The sequence below is a fragment of the Amblyomma maculatum genome, chromosome 2, assembly GCF_055883805.1.
Source record: "Amblyomma maculatum isolate TAMU_Amacu chromosome 2, ASM5588380v1, whole genome shotgun sequence".
In the NCBI taxonomy this organism is placed as follows: domain Eukaryota; kingdom Metazoa; phylum Arthropoda; class Arachnida; order Ixodida; family Ixodidae; genus Amblyomma; species Amblyomma maculatum.
This window is the reverse complement of record NC_139345.1, coordinates 106,328,492-106,352,704: the sequence shown is the minus strand read 5'-3', so window position 1 is coordinate 106,352,704 and position 24,213 is coordinate 106,328,492. Positions and strand designations below refer to the sequence as shown.

General features: G+C 45.3%; 1 protein-coding gene, 1 long non-coding RNA gene and 1 other non-coding gene across 3 annotated transcripts in view; 1 reads left to right on the top strand and 2 right to left on the bottom strand.

Moving 5' to 3' along the window:
- The window catches only part of LOC146199488 (U2 snRNP-associated SURP motif-containing protein), a 78,871-nt gene that overhangs the window by 13,887 nt on the left and 40,771 nt on the right, over positions 1-24,213 (bottom strand). The window lies entirely within an intron of this gene.
- Positions 776-22,764, bottom strand: LOC146199489 (uncharacterized). Its single transcript, XR_014705086.1, has 6 exons — positions 22,445-22,764; positions 20,073-20,136; positions 16,236-16,369; positions 11,698-11,856; positions 11,263-11,450; positions 776-1,052 (listed from the first exon to the last, which is right to left on the bottom strand). It is a non-coding gene; the product is annotated as an uncharacterized LOC146199489 (long non-coding RNA).
- Positions 9,853-9,925, top strand: TRNAL-CAA (transfer RNA leucine (anticodon CAA)). Its single transcript has one exon. It is a non-coding gene; the product is annotated as a tRNA-Leu (tRNA).

The window sequence follows — 24,213 nt, the reverse complement described above, 5'->3', positions numbered from 1 at the left end:
TAAAGCTGAAGGTGCAGTGAATGCAATGATCGAAGCAGAATTCTTTATTCAAGCTTCAAAAATTTTTTATTTTGCCAAGTTAATTGAAGCATGATACCCAAGCGGCAAGCCTATGGTCGGCCCGCGCTCGGACCTTGGCAATATGGCCGACTGAAACTCACCGGGCCAACCTAGGCGACCAACCTCAGCCCAAGGTCGGGGATTGACAATGGCCTAAGAATGGCCAATCATTGGCAATCGAGCTTGGGCCAACGAGTATGGCCGACTTGGCCAGCCTACCGCCACGCTAGGGTCATGCATGGGCCATGGCTTGCCGACTTGGCCAGCCTACTGCCGCACTTGGGTCATGCATGGGCCATGGCTTATCCACACATGGCCCAACCTCGTCGGTGGTACTCGCTGGCCGGTGGTTTATCCACCATCGGCAGTAGACCTCGGGCCAATGAGTATTGCCGACTTGGCCAGCCTACTGCCGCGCTAGGGTCATGCATGGGCGCTGGCGTACCCACATGGCCCAACTACTTCGGCAGTACACGCTGCCCAGTGGCCTATCCATGTGTAATTAGTGACCTACTCATCCATGGCCTATCGTTTACCCATTAAAACGTCCGCAGTGCTATTGTTGCTGAAAATTAGTGTTGCGGCAGCATTTTGAGATGCGCATCTTCTCCTCCAAGCGGGCTCTAACTTTGTGGCATCAGCAATGCTGTTCTCCGGGCAGGTGAAAAGCAACCCATACGTATGTAGCTTAAAAAAGCCTGTGCATCGACAAATGTAGGTTTAAACAGCACTTTTTATTGGTCTTTCTTAAATATTCGAAAGGCTCAAAGCCCTCCTAATACAAAATGGCATTTACAGCTTACTAAGTTTGTGAGGCTTCACAGCAATTTATTCTGGCATTCAGCTTCTAGGCTGAGTTAAGGATGTCACGTTTCCCTGCTCGTTGTGCCTGCCGTCCCATTACTTCACCGTTACGAGCCATCGCTTGACTGCTGCCGCGGTCTTCCTGGAGAGGACGTCACTCAGGTACACGCTGCCTCTCCTCAGGCATCCTAGAAAATATACGAAAGAAAATATCAGCCTTCATTCCGTATTCATGTGAATTTTCTAGCCTGTTAAAGTGATAAAAGGCTGTCACTCAAGCATTTATAAGGCCCTTCAGTGGGATCAGTGGTGATGTAGTCATCGGATGATATATTTTTACACATATACTGCTTGTGTAAGCAAATTTGATCCAAGGGGGAAAAAAGACATTTCTGAGGCAGGGGAAGGAAACCAAATACATATCGCTGGAAGCTACCTTGAGCACCACAGAAAAGGTTTTGTTTGGAATCCTTAATTGACATTATTTACCTAAGTTACTGATTAATGACTTACACATTAAATGGTGTTGCTACTTTGAAGAGTACCGGCTCAAACCACGTTTCATTATTTGCGATAAAGAACCCTCACGTCTGCATTTTGTTCCCCAGTACAATAGGAAACCCCGAAAATGCATCCCTCGTTCCCCATCGTCTTGACGCTTCCCCTCCTTTGGTTCCAAAGTTGCAGCAAGTCATCCGCAAACAAGTCTCAGTACTTCCCACGCTTCCTGAAGCTCCTGCTGTCGCTCCCTTGACATACGTCGGAGGACCACTACAATATAGCCAACCTTCTGTCCCAGCCCCTTTGACCTACGCGGCAGTAGCTGCGCGGCCTCCGCCTCAGCCGTTACCACCCGTGCAGCCTGTCCTACGTCATGCACCGCTTCCTCAAAAGGCTCCGCTTCATCCTGCGACTCCACGCTATTACAACCCGTAGCGCACTTCGGACAATCGCCCAAGTTACTACTGTGGTTGCCCTGGACACGTGGCTCGTCGGTGCCGTCGCCACATGGCTGCGTGTCCCGAGCCTGCGTCTTTGGAGGACTCCCCACCGCTGCTTCATTCTGCTCCGTCTTCACCTGCATACGACGCCGAACAGCGTTCGTACACGACCCATCGTTCTTCTCCACGTCGCAGGTCACTGTCACCAATGCGCTGGCGACCACCCCCTGCTGATGAGGGAAACTAATGGCGATTTCCACTGGTCGATCGGAGCTGGGCGTCCGAGCCGACCTAAAGCGCTACAGAGCGAATCAGCCTTGGTCGACCAGCGGAACATGTAGAGCGCGCGGCGGAAGTAAAGCTGAGCCGGTTTCGAAAGTTGTAGCCGCATCCCAGCGCCAAAATGTTTGCGCTTGATAAATAGGCAGGAGTGCGGCCCTCAACAACTTGCTTTCTCATTTTTTTAACGCTGCAGACGTTTTTCGATAGACGCACTTCGACAAATTCGCGCAAAATACGGTGACATCCAGCGTCCTCTGCCGATGTCGCTGAAACGGTCAAAAACAGCCAAAAGAATCCAGCAGCATCCGGAAGTGACCGCGTCAGCGACTAGGACTTCCGGCGAGATCCGACTTCGGTCGGCGGATCGAGCTGGAGCGGCCCGAGCTGCCCCAAACGACCAGCGGAATACGCGCAACCTATCTTGGTCGACCAGTGGAAATCGAAATCGTCGTCCCGGAGCAAGAAAACGTGCTCCGTAGCGACCAGTGGAAATCGCCATAAGTTCCGCGGTTCATGAGGCGAGAACTGCTTGCTCTGCGAAAAGCTCAAGGCCTCATATTTTGCCCACGAACGTTATAGTAATCTCTATCGATGGTCTGCCTGTACATGCGCTGGTCGATACAGGTGCTGCAGTGTCTGTGATTCATGAGCGACTTTGCCGATGATTACGAAAAGTTACAACGCCATTTAACGGTTTGTCACTCCGCACTGCCAGCGAAGAGAGGATTGCACCTTTAGCAGCATGTACAGTCTGTTGCAGAAGTTTGCGGCCCAACGCGCCGGGCAGAGGAGCAGTATCGCTCCCGAGAGGCGGCGCTGCGCCCGACGGCGCTGCCTGGTGACGTAGCTATAAAGAGTGAGGAGGCTTGTTCTCTTCTCCTCATCCCGCGGTTGATATCGCACATCTTTGCTCTCAGCCGCGGGATGAGGGGAAGAGAACAAGCCTCCTCACTCTTTATAGCTACGTCACCAGGCAGCGCCGGCGGGCGCAGCGCCGCCTCTCGGGAGCGATACTGCTCCTCTGCCCGGCGCGTTGGGCCGCAAACTTCTGCAACAGACGGTACAGCGCGTGTCGTCATTGAAGGTCTTTTATACAGTGTCGAGTTCGTAGTTTTGTCGTCTTGTTCTCACGATGTGATCCTTGGATGGGACTTCGTCTAAAAATAACGCCGTGATCGATTGCGCCCGAGCTGAAGTGGAATTTTCTGCACTGTGCGACGTACTGCACGACGAAAACCGTTCAGTGTGTCCTCAAAAGCTTACCATCGCTGAAGATGTCGACGTAGCTCCAGAAGCTTGTGCCCTTGTACCTCTTTCGTGTCCTGCCGTGTCAGCCGTTAGTGTTCTGTTTACACCATCTGCATCCTTCATCCACCGCAAGCACCTGCCGCTGTCGTCTGCTGTTCTCGATGTTCACGAAGCTACTCATCTACAATCCGTCTCCGCGCCCGATTACTTTGCTACGTGGGGAATCTCCCAGTTCCATTGAACCAGCCCACCTTCTCTCTGACCTGGATGCCTCCGAGACCAAATGTGGTAACTACATTGATGCTCTGCAGTCCGATTCGACGCCTGATTCGTTGCCAGACGACTCCTTCCGAACCGCCATCGATGACGCCCTTCCTTCCACCTACCGAACGCAGCTTGCGGCCCTTTTACAGACGTTTTGCTCCGCGTTCGACGCCGCCCACACACCTCTCGGCCACACTTCCACAGTCGCGCATCACATTCAGACCGGCTCTAACGCCTTTTCGACAGCGCCCTATCGTGTGTCAGCGGCAGAGCGCCGCGTGATCAATAAGCAAGTTGAGGACATGCTACGTGGTGTGATCCGTCCATCTCAAAGCCCCTGGTCTTCACCAGTGGTGTTAGTCAAGAAGAAAGATGGTTCGTTTCGCTTTTGTATCGATTACAGACGCTTCAACAAAATTACCCACAAGGACAATTACCCCCTTCCGCGTATAGACGATGCTCTTGATTGCTTCCAAGGTGCCGAGTACTTTTCATCCCTTGATTTACGTTCCGGTTACTGGCAAGTACCAATGGCCGCCTGTGAACGAGATTAAGACCGCATTTGTGATGACGGATGGCCTTTATGAATTTAATGTGATGCCCTACGGTCTGTGCAATGCGCCCGCCACATTCGAGAGAATGATGGATAACATCTTGCGGAAGTTCAAGTGGCACATCTGCCTCTGCTACTTGGACGACATTGTTGTCTTTTCCACTGACTTCGCTACGCACCTAGAGCGCTTGCGGCAAGTCTTGGTTTGTCTTACTGACGCTGGCCTACAATTGAATCTTAAGAACTGTCACTTCGGTGCCCAGCAGTTGACAATTTTGGGTCACATCGTCTCTAAGGAAGGTGTTCGTCCTGATCCGGCCAAGCTGCGCGCAGTCGCAGAGTTTCCTAAACCGTTCTCACTCAAGCAACTTCGAAGCTTCATAGGTCTGTGCTCGTATTTTCGACGCTTCATACAGAACTTTGCTTCTATTATTGCACCCCTGACGAAGCTACTCGGGGGAAACAGTCAGTTAAGTGATTCGTCAGCCGAGTGCGACGAAGCGTTCACCGCATTGCGCCATCTTTTGACATCGCTACCAATCCTTCGCCACTACGACCCGACCGCACCCACTGAGGTCCATACTGATGCGAGTGGCATTGGCCTCGGAGCTGTCTTGGCTCAACGAAAAAACGGCTTTCAGGAATACGTCTTCGCCTACGCGAGTCGTGTTCTCTCTAAAGCTGAATGCAACTACTCAGTTGCAGAAAAGGAGTGTTTGGCAATTGTGTGGGCACTAACGAAATTCAGACCCTACTTGTACGGTCGCCAGTTTGACGTCGCCACGGACCACCACGCGTTATGTTGGCTGTCCTCTCTTAAAGACCCGTCCGGCCACCTCGCAAGATGGGCCCTCCGCCTTCAGGAATTTGGCATTCGAGTTGTATATCGTTCTGGCCGTAAACACATGGACACCGACGCTCTGTCTCGTTCTCCCCTATCCAGCGAACCTGCTTGCTCCACGGCAGCTGATCCCGTCCTGTCGACTCTAACCATCGCCGATATGCCTGCGGAGCAGCGCAAAGACCCGTGGCTCGCATCTCTTATCGACATCATGTCCACTTCTCCCAACGCTGCGCCTTCTCGGACTTTACGCCGTCAAGCACCACACTTTGCCCTACGAGATGGTTTTCTCTACCGCCACAATGATATGACTGATGGTCGACGGTGGGTTCTCGTCATTCCCCGCCATTTACGACATGAAATTTGCGCCCCTTTCCATGCCGACCCTCAGTGTGCCCATCCTGGTGTAGTCAAGACGTTTCAAAGAATTTCTCAACGCTACTATTAGCGCGGAATGTACGGTTATATTCGCAAATATGTCCGCTCCTGCATCGCCTGTCAGCGCCGCAAGCCATCCACACCTCGTGCTTCTGGCCCCTTACAACCCGTTCCATGCCCGGCCCGTCCTTTTGATCGCATTGGCGTTGATCTTTACGGGCCACTTCCCTGCACGGTCTCTGGGAACCGCTGGATTATCGTCGGCATCGACCACCTCACCCCATATGCGGAGACCGCTGCCCTACCTGCCGCTACTGCCCGTGAGGTCGCCCTGTTCTTGTTTCATCATTTTGTCCTTTGCCACGGCGCGCCGCGTGAGCTGCTCAGTGACAGAGGCCGAGTCTTCCTTTCCAATGTCGTTGAAGCTCTACTGGCCGAATGTCGCATCATACATCGAACCACCACAGCCTATCACCCTCAAACTAACGGGCTGACTGAGCGCTTCAATCATACTCTTGGAAATGTGCTCACGATGTACGTTGCCGCCGATCAGACTAACTGGGACGCTGTTCTTCCTTTCGTGACGTACGCGTACAACACCGCCACGCAGTCAACCACTGGATTTAGCCCTTTCTTCCTCCTTTATGGGCGTGAGGCTTTGTCCACGATGGACACTATATTACCATATCGTCCAGACTCCTCCGAGTGGACTCCACTTTCTGACGCTGTAAAGCATGCGGAGGAATGTCGCCAGCTGGCCCGCAGTTTAACATCGGAATCTCAAGGCCGCCAAAAGCATCGTCACGACAAAGATCAGACGCCACATGTTTTCCCTACAGGGTCCCTCGTTTGGCTCTGGGTTCCTGGCACCCCACCGGGATTGTCATCGAAATTTCGAACTGAATACCACGGCCCCTACCGCATCGTTCACCAAACCTCCCCTGTAAATTATATCGTGGAGCCACTCACTCTCTCTTCGGACATGCGTCCTCGCGGCCGCGAAACTGTGCACGTGAACCGCCTCAAAACATACTACGACCCGCTCGTCTTGCCCTCACCATAGGTCGCCAGGGTGGCTCCTCTTCGCTCCCGGGAAATTGTAGTGAACGAAGAGCAGATGTCACGAAACACGAGGAAGAGAACAACGAAGTGCCGCTGCGCTGCTCGAGCTCGCTGGTTTGTGCCTAGACGGACTGTGTTCCTGTGCTTTCGCCGTGCAGCTTACAGAGGACTATATTCTGTTGAACCCTCAGTAAAACCCATTTCACACTCATTTATATCCTTACCGCTTTGTAGTCGTTATCCGCATTGCAAAGTTCGGCGCGCTCACTGTAACTCGCACCTTCATGTGTGCCAAAGGGCCGACGTGAAGCAACCATTGCCAGCATATCACCCTTACTCATGCATGGGGCCAGCCATCATAGCGGCAGGTTGTTTCGTCCGCTCAAAATCATGTTGAGAGCAGCGCAATTGAGGTGCGCGAATGGGCTGGTAACGGTCTCGGTATTTACATAACCCGGAATTTTTCTGCAGACGAATAAAAAGTTACACATGAGGTTTCTAACCGCAAATATTGAAACAGGGGTTTCCGAACGTGCTCGCCGACTCTAAGTCCTATTTATTGTCTAAAGTGAATATTTAGTACTTGGAGAGAATAACCTCACTTTCCTATGCAGAAAATAAAAATGTACTGCGCTGTGCGAAGTGGCTGCCAGCAATGCACCCCCGGTTTCCATCGCCTGTTTCCAATGGTTTATTTCTAACCCTTGTCTCAAGCTATCGGACACACCAGGTGTAATGTACCATGCATAAAATCTGCGTGAGAGCATATTAATGGGTAGATTTGTAAGCTTTACAGATTTCACTTACAAATACTACGAGAATCGCGTCACTGCGGCCTTTCTTAAAATTGACACGCAACAGTGCAATATACGTGGCTAAAATATAGTACTCAACGTATTAATTCAGCTTCGCAAATGCAGCTGTAACAGAAAGTGAGGGCTGGAGACACCGAAGGTGCGCCTAGCTTTCAAATTTTCTTAGATGGCACAACCGTTCGAAATATGTAATTTTAAAAATAAGCCCTTGATAGCAGCTTTCCCACAGCATATATATGGGTGCCTTAGATAAGAATTATAATCGAGGTCCCATGACCATCTTTAGTTTCCAATTAAATTTTTGTATGTGATGGGCAAATATCAGAAACAAAGGAATTAACCTTAGCTTTGCAAGATACGGCGTAGTTTCCTTGAAAACAAAAAAATTGTACGGTATATCTTTAGAGGTAGAAATTAAACGCTGTTTTTGTCATTTCAAAATGTTGCAAGTTTGGATACCACGATTTTGTCATGTATGTTTTACTCACTAAATTTTACATTTACAAACACTATTAGAAATCCGTCTTGTTTTTGCAGTTGAGTTATTAAAAATCGCAAACTTTGCTTCAAGAGCAATGGGCTGCAAAAATATTCATTTTTAATCTTATATACTGGAATATGATGCTTAGGTTGGTTGCACTAAATATGTTTTCACTTCCTAACGCATGTTCTTAATTCCAAGCAATTTTTGGAGCTCCAGACCGCAAGGTGTGTTCTCCACAACTTATCAAAATTGCCCAAAATTCGAAAACAGCAGTAAAGTGTAAATTTGCTGCAAATAAAAAAAGGATCATATTCGATTTTCATTCAAATCCCGGTCAAGAATCTTCAGTGCCTCAAAAATATCACGGACTAAAATGTGTTGCGTTATATTGTTTAAAAATATAACGTTGAATATTAAACCGAGTGCTTGTCCTGATAATGGCCAAATTCAGTCTGCATTCTTGCAAGATCCAATAATATTGTGGCACTGAAACTATCTCTAGATTATCAAGGTTCCATTCTTTATTTCTAAAAAAATTTTAAGCTCTAGATTTGTTTTTTTCTGCATATTATATTGAAATCGGGCAAAATTTAAAAAAAATGATAAAATAAGGAAAACTGATTAGAATTGAAGAAACTGCCACAACATCGATTTGTATCAAAATCTCTGGAAACAATGCAAACTACTTTGTTAATACGAGTCAGTAAATATATTCAATTCTGCAAAATGAATTATTAGAAACATAAAAATGCCTGTTTTTATTCTATAGATGTGCTTATATGGCTCCACCTCATGGAGTAGGCATCAAATCTTCAATTTAGTATTTGCTGAATTTAGTTACAGTCTTGTAAAATTTAAAGCCTTGTCAGAGCTTATAAACCCTTTTTCTGCTTGTCGGCAAAGACTTAATATAGCTTAAAATTGAATTATTCCCTATTTCTGTCAAATTCATGACAGAACGCAAGTGAAGGCTGAACTTTTTCTCTGTCCTGCACTCTTTTTTTATTGCTAGGTGCAGTAGTATTCAATCAAGTTTATTATTGACCATAACTAACAATACTATAATTTTGAAGGGGAAATGAGGGTGCTCGTTATAATACATGAAGGAAAGAAGCCAACAGTCGGCGAGGCCGAGGAAAGCGTTGGGGATGGTACTTTTGTCTTTTTTTTTAATGTTTACTTGGATAATCACAGAAATTATTAATGTAATCTGATTAGGGGAAACATAATTAAACACAAAGTAGAAGAAAAAACAACGTGCCGATGGTGGGAACTGAACCCACGACCTCCGAATATCGCGTCCGGTGCTCTTCCAACTGAGCTACATCGGCCGCTGTCCCCCCTGCTACTTTCTTGGGTATTTATGTTGTCTGTATACGAACCTTGAGAGTGTTCACCAGCGCCACCCTCAACCATAGCGGCGGACGTGGAACGTCCTTTGTTACCGCCAGCGTCGCATAGAACGTGATCAAGAGCGAGGGCGAAAGCTGTTCTAGAACCCTCTTACGCTACAAGCAGATCAATTAAGGAGGAATGAAGGTGCTCGTTATAACACATGAAGGAAAGAAGCCAACAGTCGGCGAGGCCGAGGAAAGCGTTGGGGATGGTACTTTTATGTCTTCTATTTTTTTAATGTTTACTTGGATAATCGCGATATTCGGAGGTCGTGGGTTCGGTTCCCACCATCAGCACGTTGTTTTTTCTTCTACTTTGTGTTTAATTATCTTTCCCCTAATCAGATTACATTAATAATTTCTGTGATTATCCAAGTAAACATTTAAAAAAAAAAGACATAAAAGTACAATCCCCAACGCTTTCCTCGGCCTCGCCGACTATTCGCTTCTTTCCTTCATGTATTACAACGAGCACCCTCATTTCCCCTTAATTGATCTGCTTGTAGCATACGGAGGTCTCGGTTCTGGCAGTCTTGAAGCCATAGGTAGCGTAACAGGGTTTTAGCACAGCTTTCGCCCTCGCTCTTGATCACGTTCTATGTGACGCTGGCGGTAACAAAGGCCGTTCCACGTCCACCGCTATGGTTGAGGGTGGCGCCGGTGAACACTCTCAAGGTTCGTATATGGACAACATAAATACCCAAGAAAGTAGCAGGGGGGACAGCGGCCAATGTAGCTCAGTTGGAAGAGCACCGGACGCAATATTCGGAGGTCGTGGGTTCGGTTCCCACCATCGGCACGTTGTTTTTTCTTCTACTTTGTGTTTAATTATCTTTCCCCTAATCAGATTACATTAATAATTTCTGTGATTATCCAAGTAAACATTAAAAAAAAAAGACAAAAGTACCAGCCCCAACGCTTTCCTCGGCCTCGCCGACTGTTGGCTTCTTTCCTTCATATAATTTTGAAGGTCATTTTTCAATGTGTAATTTTTTATAATTATAATCATAAGCAAATCTCTTTCCAGCATAATAATTTTGGAGGTGTTACAAAGAACACACATACCAGCATAGAGCTCCAGATTCTGCCTTAAAATAACAATATAACCTGCGTAATAAACACAATGTTTTAGTGCAAATAACGTAACGCATTACGCCAGTATGTAAGGTCGAAAATTAACATTTTTGTAGCGCGTTGCTCCTGAAGCAAAGTTTGCGATTTTTTACTAAATCAACTGAATCAATGAAACAAGCTTTTAATACTTCTTATACAAATAAAAGTTATGTTGATTTGGTGAGTAAAAAACAATGGATGACAAAATTTTAGTGCGCAAGCAGCAGGCCTCCAAATGTGCAACTTTTTGAAACGACAAAAAACGGTGTTTTCTTTAGTGATAGGCGTTCTTGTTTTCTTTTTTCGGGAAAACTATGCTGCATCTTGCAAACCTAAGGGTCTTTCCTTTGTGTCGAGACATTAGCCCACGACATAGGAAAATTTAATTAAAATAAAATGGTGATGGCACCACGATTACTGTTCGTGTCCGAAGACATGCATATTTGTTTTCATTTCGTCTCTTTAAACATGTTCGTTTAGGCAATGCGGTGAATAAAAATATCATCGCATATATTAAAGATTTCTGCGCTACGCGTTATACCTAAAGCCACCTATATTGTCACAACTGTTATTCGTTATTTGTAGCTGAAACAACATCACAAAAGGAATTCGATCGCAAATTGTTCGTGAGTTAAATAGACGTACAAGATGACACACGTATACTTTGTAGAATACAATTTAAGAAAGAGCAGTTACAAACTATAGGCAAATAATGCTATGATATGGAGCATATGTATTACTCCGGTTAACAGTAAAAAAGGCGACTTTTAACATATTAATGTATTCGACAAACTATTGCATGAACACAATTATGGGGTCATCCACGTATGTAATGTCTATGGGCATTAGATGTGTGAATGACTTCGTTTTAATCCAATTTGTGCGTCACTCAAACTAATTGAACAAGGAAAAATTTAGTATTTACACAATTTTCAGCGAGTATACCACAAAATATACTAAGGTGCTTCATATACAGTCACATCACATAGCAAGTGAAGTGGGATACCAGAAGTAATCACTCACTCTGATCAGCATTTCGGTTTTGCGTCATCTTTGTAACTTTTTAGGCAGGCTTTTTCACTGATTATCCTCTTTATTCCTCTTCCAACCACAGGACACAGATCTTCTGGGGGTGCCGAAGTGTTGGTTTTCGCACCAGTGATACAACTCAATCGATCCATTTCTACGTAGAAAACACTCTCAGTGCGCACCTAAAAAAAATGAAAGCATGTATGTGTAGGCGAAATCATTCACCCGTGATAAAATAATATGATTTGAACGATAAAATCGAATGATCACACTCGAAACAACAAGAAAGTGGTGGAGAGATAGGAATTAAAGCTTGAAAGGCGGTTGCCTACTGCAATAATAGCAAGAGGTCCACTGTCTATAAGAATAGGCAATAAATATAAGGCACATTTAAAGGTGCATGCAGCAGTTACAGTGATGCAGTGCTACCTTTTGTTAGGCAGGCTTTTCCGCTGATTATCCTCTTCTTTATTCCCCTTCCAACCACAGGACACAGATCTTTTGGGGGTGCCAAACTGTGTCGGTTTTCGCGCCAGTCATACAACTCAATCGATTCATTTCTATGTAGAAAACACTCCCGATGCGCATCTAAAAAAAAAAAAAAACATTATGTATAGGCTAAATCCTTCACATGTGATAAAACAATACGATTTGAACAATGAAATCACATGATCACACCCGGAGCAACAAGAAAGTGGTGGAGAGATAGAAATTGAAGCAATGAAAGACGATTGCTTACTGAACAAAGCAATAGCAAGAGGTCATGTGTCCATAAGAATAGGCAATAAAATTAAGGCACGTTTAAAGGTGCATGCAGCAGTTACAGTGATGAAGTGTTACTTTTTTTTTTTCACTGCAGTAGTTGGTATAAATATTACAGCAATTGCTAGGTATCAGAGGTAACCCCATTGAAAACCTCATCCAAGGTACCGAGCAGCAGTGGCGCGTTTGTACCTTAAATGAAAGCGACTGAACAGTGGGTGTTGTAAGAGGTGCAGCGTCCCTAGGAATAGGGACCAAAATTAAGTTTGCTTGTAATAACCAAGTACAAAAAGGAGCAAATATGCTTGCAATAATATCATGATGGCCTATGTTTTCATCAACAGCTGTAAACAACCTGTCACTACCAGTCGGTTCAATTTGGATAGAGTTGTCAATGCCAGAGCTTAAAGCTAAGAGCAATATGAGTAATATTTATTGCGGTCACGGCTGTAAAGAATTCTAGCACAACACTCCATTACTGTAACTATTGAACCGTCCATTTGTATACATATTGTTCATTTAAGAACCATGCACATCTTATTAAGTTGCTCTTTTCTACTCCCAAATGGTTTCCTATAGAATTAGAATACGTAGATCGCTGCTTCGGTTTCAAAATTTTTGTACGATGGCTATGACGTGCACTTCATGCATACAGTACGTTCATTATTTCCTATTCTTCTCCCATACTCGTTCTATCCTTCTCGGCCGCTCAATTCTCCGCAGCTTTTTTTTTTTCCCGCAGCCACCCTAGCTTGGGGCATTCTAGGTTGGCCTTTGTGAAGCTCTGCCACACTTGGGAGGAAGGGTGTTCGCCACAAATGCTTTTCGTATTTATCTTCATTTTTACCATGTCTTTTACGGCTCGGCTGCTATCGTCTATCGACTTTTGCCAGAGCTAACAAAGGTTCCACACGTGGCTGCACTACAATAGACGCTATCTCCCTTGATTCATTCGGGGACACGGTGCCCGATTCCTTGCCTTCAAAGTCCTCTCTGTCACTGACCTGAGCCACTCTGCCAAAATCTGATACTACCTTGGTTTGCCACTGCCTGGCCCATCGCGAGAGAAAGCTCATTCTTCTTTCGGCTTAGTTCAGCTGCAATTTCGCGGGCTTTCAATCAAGTGAGCGCTTGGACGGCTCGGTCACCGAAGCTACGACCTTCCTCCTGCAGCATCTGCTCTGACCTGTTCGAAAAGAGGTACGGAAACTGCTCTGGCAGGTTCCGTGATACCGCTGCCTCTATTTCCAGAATGCCAAATGGGCCTATTCTGACACGTGCGACCGGCAAACATGGGCTATTCTTTACGGGAACCTGTTTAATACATGCACAATCCCCCGTTAAGTCAGCTGCCTTCACGTATGTGGGGTGGATTACGTCCATGATGGCCGCGGAATCTCTCAGAACCCGACAATGCTTCCCATTAACCTGCATCTTTTAGGTATGGCTCTAGCAGGCGCATGTTTTTTTTTCATCTGCATCTGCCGAAGAGAACAAAACCTTCAACTTCCTATGTGTTGGCAAAGTGAACGGGCTCGTTGCATCGGAAACAGACCGATTTTTCTTTCTGTTTCCTTCCCTTTGTCGGCTGTCACTTTAGGGTAGTTACTCGACTCTGCCCTGTGGCTTTCGTCTCGCTCCAAGGTGCCGCTTGCTAGGTTTCCAGTCTGGGTTCACGTTTTAGTTTGCTTTAGGGTTTCCCCGAGAACGCGATCACTCCGTTTCCCACCTAGCATGGAATTCTTCGGCCAGCTCTGCTGCACGTTCTAAGCTTTTATTTCCCGGCCTGTCTTGCACCCACACACACGTTCATGCTCCTAGACAGCTATAGAATTGTTCCAGGCAGATCACTTCTATTAAGGAATTGAACGGCGGCGCAACACGGAAACGGACACAGACAAGAAGGGGACACCACATGCGCACACTACCAACTATTTATTAAACGGAAAGGTGGCATATTTATACGTTCATCTCAAGCATCAGACTCATCGCCACAGTCCGCTCCAAACCCAACACGTGAACACCGAGCACCGCCAACAGGAAATCAGACACGATATTTCTAACCTCAGTAGATAAACTATCAAAAACGGGAAAGAAAAAAAAATTTTTTTTTTTTAAACGGAAGGCAGGCCATATCTCATAGCAAATGCAGTGTGGACCGAAAACAGCAGAGTAAGACATGAGAAGCGGCCAGCCCGAACCCTAACAAATAAAAAATAAAACGATAAAACAATCGTAGCAAAAGCAGAGTCAAAACAGTTAAGCAAAAGCAGTCAAAACCCTAAGCCAACAACAAAAGACGATCGTAGCAAAAGCAGTCAAAACAGAAGAAGCAAAAGCAGTAAAAAAAAAAACTAGGCCAACAACAAAAGACGATCATGGCAAAAGCCGAGTCAAACAAAGGAAGCAAAAGCAGTCAAAAAACCTCAACCAACACCAACATTCGTAGCTCAGAGTCAAAGAAATGAAGCAAAAGCAGTCAAACACAATCGTATACCAAAGGCGTAGTCAAAAAAAGGGGGAGCAAAAAGTCAGGAACCTAAAAGCAACTAAAAATGATCGTAGCAAAAGCAGAGTCAAAACAAAAGAAACAACAGCGGTCAAACCTAAAACACCAGCCTAAAACAACGATTTCCTGACTGTTTTTGCTCCCCCTTTTTTTGACTTTGGTATGCGATTGTGTTTGACTGCTTTTGCTTCATTTCTTTGACTCTCCTTGAGCTACGAATGTTGGTGTTGGTTGAGGTTTTTGACTGCTTTTGCTTCCTTTGTTTGACTCGGCTTTTGCTACGATCGTCTTTTGTTGTTGTTGGCCTAGCTTTTTTTTTTTTTGACTGCTTTTGCTTCTTTTGTTTTGACTCTGCTTTTGCTACGATCGTCTTTTGTTGTTGGCTTAGGGTTCTGACTGCTTTTGCTTAACTGTTTTGACTCTGCTTTTGCTACGATTGTTTTATAGTTTTATTTTTTATTTGTGAGGGTTCGGGCTGGTCGCTTCTCATGTCTTACTCTGCTGTTTTCGGTCCACACTGCATTTGCTATGAAATATGGCCTACCTTCCGTTTTAAAAAAAGAAAAACTTTTTTTCCCCCCGTTTTTGATAGTTTATCTACTGAGGTTAGAAATATCTTGTCTGATTTCCTGTTGGTGGTGCTCGGCGTTCACGTGTTGGGTTTGGAGCGGACTGTGGCGATGAGTCTGATGCTTGAGATGGACGTATAAATATGCCACCTTTCCGTTTAATAAATAGTTGGTAGTGTGCGCATGTGGTGTCCCCTTCTTGTCTGTGTCCGTTTCCATGTTGCGCCGCCGTTCAATTCCATCATGCACCAACTGGCCCCCCAGGCCGTTATTCACTTCTATTATTTTGTCATGAGTTCCGAAAGCCTCTTCTCCTCTTTTACCATTCTGTCAGGTCTGCCTTCAGATTGTAAGTGAAATGCGGAAACGACTGATTACGTTGTTACCTGGTTTCCCTGAAATGGCGGCAAAACGCATCTGAGGGATAGGCGGTACTTTTTGAGAAGCGCTGCCTTTGCTTTAGCATAGTCGGCTGCTCCTTCTTTTGTCAGACGAGCAAGCACTTGGGCTGCCTCACATGGGAGGATGGTCAGCAGCTTCTGGGGCCAAAGCTCGGATGATAACTCAACATTTTCACACGCCCACTCGAACTTTACGAGAAAAAACCCTATGTCTTCTCCTAGTTTGTACGGTAGCAAGAGGTTTTTTATTTTAACACTTGATGCTTCCTGACTCACAACGGAGTTTGGTGTGTGTCTCCCAGTGTATTTTGCCTGTGCTAACTGCAGATCGAGCTGTTTTTTTCTCGATCCCCCTTTCATTCTACTTGTCTTCAAGATCCTTTTTGAGTTTCTCCTGTTCCTCAGCCTTCTTTAACTCTTCTTGAATAAGCTCCCAACGTTCTGCTATCTCCTCCGCGTCCGCACCGATGTCCTCAATTGCCCTAATCAGTTCTGGTTTTCTGCGGATGGGCCCACAGTCAATGCCCAATTCCCCAAAGATTAAAACCAGCGCCAGTTTGTGCAACTTTTTTTAGTCCATGACTACTGCAGCAATGGCAAGTCCCTGCACTATATGGTTAGAGGAAACCAATCTGCCTCTAAAACCACCCTTCATTTGCCGAAGCTTACAAATATCTACAAGTTGTAAAACCTGGCAATGTTCCAAGAGAAGGACCATGTACTTACTGTACCAGAGTCAGGACTGGAGGCGCAGACCATTACACCGCAGCCATCCACTTGATGCGATCAGGTTCGGGGCCAAGGCTTCTGGGTAGCGTGATCAGGTGGACAAGACATCGGACGGGGAGCAGCAGGTAGAGCTGGCAAAGAAGTTTTATATACATTATTTACATGTCAAAACAGGAAGAAAAACTCAGACGAGGAGAGCAGAACCGAGCTGAACTCCTTAGCTACCATGGATAGCTCCACACATTAATAAAGCGTCCGCAATCTCCAGTTCCCTAGCTGGGGAAATGAAGGTCAATTGGGCCTGTCAGGGGGAGTACAATTATGCTATATCCAGCTTTTAACACTAAACAGCATGACGTATGGTAAAACAGTGATGAATGGTTTTGTAGCGCATTGCGTGTAAAAAAAAAAGAAGGTCACAGCTCAGCGGTGCGCTACTACACTGCGATGGAAGCAATGACTTCCTCTTGCTCCTTTAGAAAATTAATATCTACCCACACTAGCATATTTATTTTCCTTTACTACCCTACCAAGCTTTTACTGAATTGTCTCGATGCGCTCATATATGCACGGATCAGACGAAGTGAGCGTCTGCAGGTTCTTCGCTCAAATCGGACTAGGAAAACCAACTTCGCTCACAAAAAAAAAAAAAAAGAACCAGGACGAAAATTGAGTAGCCCAAAGCCTTCTGCGATTGGCTGCCTAGCGAGCTGTTTCTGCGTGATACGCGAAATTTTCTACAAACCCAGAACCTGAGCGCGACAGCGCCGAGCGGAATGCTTTGGCGTCCCTCGGCCTGTCACGCCTGTCAACGCTCCACTGCACTAAGGGAGCTCTTGTAATTAACGGAAAAGAACTCTCAGGAAAAACTCAACCTTATGATTTTTGAAGGAAGAACTGGGTAATGCTTGCCAGCTTCGCGTTGGCATTCTGCCCGACAAAAGCGTCCTCTAGCTGCTAAACGCATCGCATAAGCCGTTGGTTGCCGCCGCTGCATTCAACTTTGTTGCGGACACCACATATACAACAAAAATCAGTCAACGCTTCGTGGATATGGCGCGACAAAACAGAACCCCACAATCACTAATTTGCTCTTGCCGGTATGCACATGCGGAGGGCAGCTGACCGAACCACGCCCAATAAGACCCATCAGCCCCCGCGTGCGATCGGTGCTTACGTGACTGCTCCCAAGGTGAAAAACGGCTGCGTCTGCGGGAATTTTGTATTCGCTCTTTAAACGTGACTGCGTTCAGCACTTAATATAAGAACAAAGCACTCGCTTGGAGCCCCTATCACTTTTTGGTAATGACCTGTGTCTTCGATCTTTGCGGTCAAAATTTCGACATATCCGCATTATGCCCGAAAAATGCTTCGAGATAAACGGGAGTCAGTACATAGTACCTATGGGAGGTGAAAGCGCGACGTGGAAAATTTTGAACTTAACCAATTTTTCGAGATATGCGAGTCCGTGTTAACGAGGGTTTACTGTATTTTTTTTACTCACATACCTTACAGGCTCCAACTGGAGTATTATGTGAGGGGGGGTTACATAAAAACCTGGGGTGCAAAAAGAAGCAAATAGAACACAGTTACTTGAACATTGTTATACAAATAGTTAAAAGCCAACCAGAAAGTTGAATGCAGTTAGAAAAGCTTCAGATCAAGAGCTGAGCACCCCAAAAATCAGCCACTCAAATAACACACTAAGCAATGCATCTTTAGCTAATAGAGTCACTAGCCGCTATTTACAACTGAAATTAAGAAGTGAAGCTCTCATTTCCTATTTCTGTTGATTTATTTGGCCGTGCAATGCAAAAGAAAATACTCTTTGTAATATTTTTACTTCCATGACCACAAGCTATATAAACAGGTAATAAAAGGAAGTGAAGGAAAAGCCCTATGCTTATGTGTAGCAGACTGCACAAAATATCATGCAGTGGAATGTTTACTTCATGTGCCTACACTATGTACAAAGATACTGTCCATGTCTACCTTCTGGCTTCTTAAGTGTTATGGACAGAAGTCTGCCATCAAGGACAAAATTTACTGGACCACTCCACAGCAGCATATCATGCACACATTCATGGTAACACACCAGGTGACGAGACTGGCTCTAGGACCATGCGTGTCCTTCGTTACCAACAAGCATGCTATTTTTCTGTCACTGAGTAGCTGCTTATTGATTGCCAGGGGCATGCTGCAAGGCACTGTTGCAGCAGTGGCATTCTGCTGACTCACCAGTGCGAGCAGGTGCCTATTGTTCCCTTGCTCGGCCACTTGCACACCATTGTGATAATGCACATCTTCGGTACTGTGTATTAGCATAAATACACTGCCGCATGCAACGCATTCATTACAAAAAGTTCCGGTCTGCACGTCGCTGCTTCTTTATATTTGCACAGGCAGACAAGATGTTGCAAACTTGAGCATGCACTGGGGAGCACCTATACACAATACCAATGAATCAGAGTAATATTGTAGATAAAAACAAAATATAGAAAACTAGCTGTGTGGGTATTGCTCATACTTGCTCAAGATATCAATTGCATCTGTCCATGAGTTATCACTTATGCAAACACCTGGTGCCGAATTCTCTAAGGTGCTGTATGTTTGGCGACGACCCCTTAACTGATGCAATAAATATACCAACCATTTTCCTTGTTGGTAGATCATTTAATATGCAGCTCTATTGCAAAACTACATTCATGAGAACTGTGGCAGTGTCCACTCATATGATACGCATGGAGTGTGGTGGCTCGTAAAGGCACAACTGCTTTTTGCAACATTTGAATCAAATTAGCAGATAAGGAAGCTTGGGCAAGTTGGTGACAGTACTCTTGGTACCAGTGGCCTAGCCAGAAATATTTTTCGGGGGTATTATACAACAGAATACAACAGACAAAACAGACCAACCAGAAGGGGAGAGCGGGGAAAGGAATGTGGGTGCAATGTTCAGAGAATTTTTCTATTGTTCTCCTCAATGTTACACTAACTTATGGTTTCTGCTTGTATATAGATCCCAAGTACTAAATCGAGACCACAGTTCTCACCTGGCCCTTAAAATGTAAGGAGACAGTAAATTGCCATTTTAGAAATGCGCTGTTTACAGCACTGCATTTGTTGTTTTATTTTCCTAATATGGCCTTTTAATAAGATGCGGTTAAAAGTGCTGAAGGTAAGCATAACCATAATTGCATTAAAGCTCCCGGGTAAGTGCATGAGACGCGCCTGACCATGCCAATTAGTCAGCGGGGTGCCAGTAGTGCAACAAGAAACTAGAAGCACATTCTTGACGACCAATAAGAAACAACCCGAAGCATGAAAATTGGCATGCTTTAAGGGAAGGATTGGGCATGCTCCCAACATTGGCCTTGTCACAAGGCGTCTCACTGTTAGAGTATGTGCAGATATCTAATTAATGAGCAGCAAGTCAAGTTTAGGAAAGTAACCAACATCTTCAATTTCTTTTCGACACTGAATATTGCTAAGGACAATGAAGATGAAGCGAGCAGTGGCACAGGCATGAGCACTTGATCCAGGCCTGCTCCCATTATTAAAAACCATCCCATCCCATCACCATAGGTCATGCTCTTTCTTCACTAGCTTCCCATCCTGTAACAATGTTTTTCTAATCTTTAGAGACAGGTAAAACTCAACACTGGGGCCCCAAAAGCCCTTCAAAAGAGGTATTCCAGCTGTACAACATCATGGCTTAGCCAGCTGCCAAGCAGCTCATCTTTGGGACTGCTGCAGGTACCACTTCTTACATAACAGCAAAAGCAGAAGGCAATATTCAGAGATAAACACAGGGGTTTCAATCCTCAGTGCCTTTACCTCTTGCTTCTCCCTGCCCTTCCGCCATGTGCAAGGTGGGTATCCAATTTCATTTCAATATTCTCTGCGAACACATGCAAACAGAAACAAGTCAAGTAGAGTTTGCAACCTCGTTATAGGTAATTAACAAGAAGCTGATGTTTGCAAGCTTCCTTCATGCACTGCACTGCATCAATGCTAAACACTTTTTACAAGTGACCAACATTTGACAACTCCTTGCATGCAAGCTACAATGAAAAACATTGTTTACAGCAAAGAGAAAGCCTTAAAAGAGCTTCGAAATGCTTGTTAAGCACATTGTTCTGCCTTTTGGTTACGTAGATAGTGACACAATAACTGCTGGTTGTTTTGTGTATTATCCAGCGTTTAATGCTTTAAGTTGGTCGCGAAAAATGAGTTCGGGCCACTGAGGGTGCTGGCACACAATGGCCGTTTTTGGCAGCGGATGTGTTATCACTGGGTAGGGGTTTGATGATTGGACGAACAATAAATTCACAGCTAAAAGGGCTCATAAGTAGATATATGTTCTGTCATATTTTTGTATTTTCTATAGTATCTACAAAACCAGCATGTTTGCTTTCGTCAAAGTACTCCAAAGTATTACAAAAAAGTAATCATTGCTACAGGCTCTGGCTATTGTTCTGCCTCGGAGAACTCTGCGTCTCTCTACATAAATGGCTTTGGCAAGTATAGCTACCCTCTATGCACATGCAAACTCTTGCCTAAACAGCTGGTTTCTCGTAGGTGATATCTCGTTGAATTCTGCGCTGCCATGAGAACGAAAACTAGGCAGCACCATGCTACTTGAGCAGCGAAGGCAGTGGAAAAATGTTTTTTTTTTTTATATATTTCCCTCTCAGAATGAGCGAAAAAAATATGGATGGAAGTTCTTGGCATTCACGAGCCTGACGCGGCGGGTGTGCTCAGCACATTTCACTCGAGCACGCCCTCGAAACTCCTTAGAAGGTTCACCAATTCGGCATTCGCTGGCTACAAGCAACGGCGGCAACGATGCGACGCGGTGCTGGCGGTGGCAGGCACTCACACAAAACATCAATTGAAAAAAGTAACTATCGTGCGCATTAGCTGAGCAGTGAAGGCTCGTTCCGATCGGAGCCTATCCATGTTCATACATAATAGTTTGCAATGTTTTCACTGCTGTTCTTTTCTCAAAAACTCACCATCACGAGTAACGTCCCTGGCAGCAGCTCACTGTGCTCTCGCCTGTTGGCTTAGTTTTCAGTCAGATTAACGCGCATGAGCACACTTATTGAGAGCTTACATGCCTTTGAAATATTTATAATATTGCGTTACCATCGGATGCATGGATTGTCAGCGCCAGGTTACAGTGGAGCACAGGAAGGTCAGCGAAATTTACCACAAGTGCACCATTCCTTTTTTTTTTTTGCTTCATTGTCACTAGGAAAAAATACTGACGTATTTACATCTATGGGACATGCGTTTCCTTTTTTCTTGCCAAAGCGTCTGTTGACGCAACATAGATAAAATGTATTTTCAGCCAACCCTGCTGCTGTTGTTTTTTTTCAATGACTTGAACCCATACATACCAAATGGAATTGATCAAAAACTAAAATGGGAATTTATCAACTGCGTGCTGGGTGCTTTTTTTTTTTTTTTTTTTTTGGAATGTGAACCTTTTGATTTTCCCTCGCAGGACGCAAATTCGGAACGCATTCACAGGAGTGAATCAGGCTGTATTCTATTTGAAGCAATAAGTCTTTTGAATGCATCTTTGCAATAGTTTGATACCTTGCTTGAATTTGCGCAACTGATCTAAGCGTCATCCTCAGCATTACTGGAAATGTCTCACTGCCCTTTGAGGTGTGCAGGCAATTTAAATATTAAGGCCATGAAAGATGAATGTACACAGACAAAGCCTCTATTCACTGAAGATGGCCGCATCAAATGCAAAACTGGTGGCACATCTGATGATGCCGTGGGCTGTAAATTGTTGGAGACTCCATCCTCCCTCCCTCCCTCCCTCCCCCCCCCCCCCCCCCTACTGCTGCCTTAGCACGAACCCCGATAGGTATACATACAACTGGGCGCCGTGCGCACCGCTCTGAAAAAGTCGCCGCAAGCCACCAGCTGACGGCCACTTGCCGCCCAGTGCTACGTAACGTGCGTCCCGATACATACAACTAGGCGCCGTAAACAGCGAGCCCCCAGCTGACGGCTACTTGGCTCTTCCACTAGGGTACCCCGTAACTCAGCTTCCGACAATAAAGTTTTGTTTCTCTAGTGACGCGCAACTGCCGATACTGCTACTGCTAGCCCTACTGCCATTGCAATGAGAAACAGGAATAGGGAAAAGGTACATACGCCCGTGTAAACATAGTTGCAGCACTTACCTGCCAATTCTTCGCCATTTCCATGATAAAAGTTCTTCTCTTGCGGTCATCTCCTGGCCTGCCGACACCAGTAAGCCTGCCCTTCGCAACATTCTTTGTAGTCTGTGGCTTGTATGCTTTCACAAGCGATACGTTCACGAAATCTTTCCCTCGTCGTCGCATACCGCATAGGCTATTGTGGAGCTTCCATGCCACGCGACAAACTGCCTGCAGGCAGTGACTGGCAGATATGAAACAATGAATACTTGCGTACAACAAGAGCATCGCACACCGTGACCGCGCACAAACACCGCCATTAACGCAGCCTCCCAGACTATCTTGGCTACAGGAATGCCTAAAGCTTTGGATGGCTCTGGCTTCGTTCGTTTTGCGACGTGATATCGTCTGCTAGTAAATTATCGTCTTCAGACAGGAAAACCGGTTAGGTCAGATATTTGTCATGTAGTTTTAACAGATAGGAAGCACTTGCTGCTATTTAAAGTAAAGAAAATTATCATTTTATTACTGATGTCCACCGTGGTCATATGGCCAAAGGAAACAAATATACACTCTCATAATCACGGAGGTTAACATAACCGCGCGTTCACATTACCCCATTTTCTATGCGCTTTGGTGGAGGACGTGTTGCTCATTAACGTGTGCATTCATAGCAGCATACATACTACCGCGGTATTATTATATCACGTGATGCAAATTTTGTGCTATTAATTTTTTTTTTTTTTTTTTTGTGACCACCACATTACTGCGAAAGGCGCGGTCGCGATTCTACTGTACATTATACCATATATAGTGTATATATCTTTATTTTCTTATTTTTGCCTACCCTGTCCTTTCTCTCTGTCGCTCTTCTTTGATTTCCTCTACCGCTTCCTTACTATCCTTTCATTTTCGCCGCCTCAGCCAGGTGCTGCCGGGGATAGCAAACATCTTTTCCTCCCTTTTTGATATCTAATGATAAATAACCACATACTACTGTTTAATTTTTGTGGCACAGTACGTCGATCTAACGTCGTTACCAGCGTAATTTTGCAGTAAATCTAAGTGCCCCAGCATATGTTAAGTTCAGTATCCATGCATTAAATGTACAGTCCAATACCATCACAGCTAAAATCGAAGGGTTGGTCCCCAGCATGGTCTTAGAATGGCGCAAACTGTAACGAGGCCCGGAGACGAAGTGTTGTCGCGTTTCATGCCTTTATTATATAGCTTTATTTGCATGCAATGCTGCTATGTTCAAGTCCGACTTGCAGACTGCCACTTGATATATGACCATACAGCTGCACAAAAATGAAAGTTTGAAGCCATATCAAGCCCTGTATGCCCGATTATATTAGCACACATTTTTTACCATAGGGTTTCCTCTGCAAATATATGACCATCACATTAAATGCTCCTACTTCGATTTTGTCTCATTGCATTCAGCATTAACTCAGGAAAACAACGTATGCAGTTACTATACGTCCTGTTACTATACTTAATCCCTCTCTCATAACATAACGAGAGAGGTGTCCCTTACAAGGATTAGGGCCCTTACCCCATCGGTGACATGCCGACGGGGCTCTGAAGAGGATGCAGTGCAGAGTACATGCCCTAAGTGTACAAGGCCAACTGCCGAGGTGGGTCTTCGCCACCTTTTATGAACGTGCCCATGAATGCAGCCGTCAAGAATAAGACAACTACAAGAAGTTGGACTGTCGGCTACGAGGGAGGAACATTTATACGTGTGGCTAATGGACAATATTAAGAGCCGGAGCTTGCTCCGGTTTCTT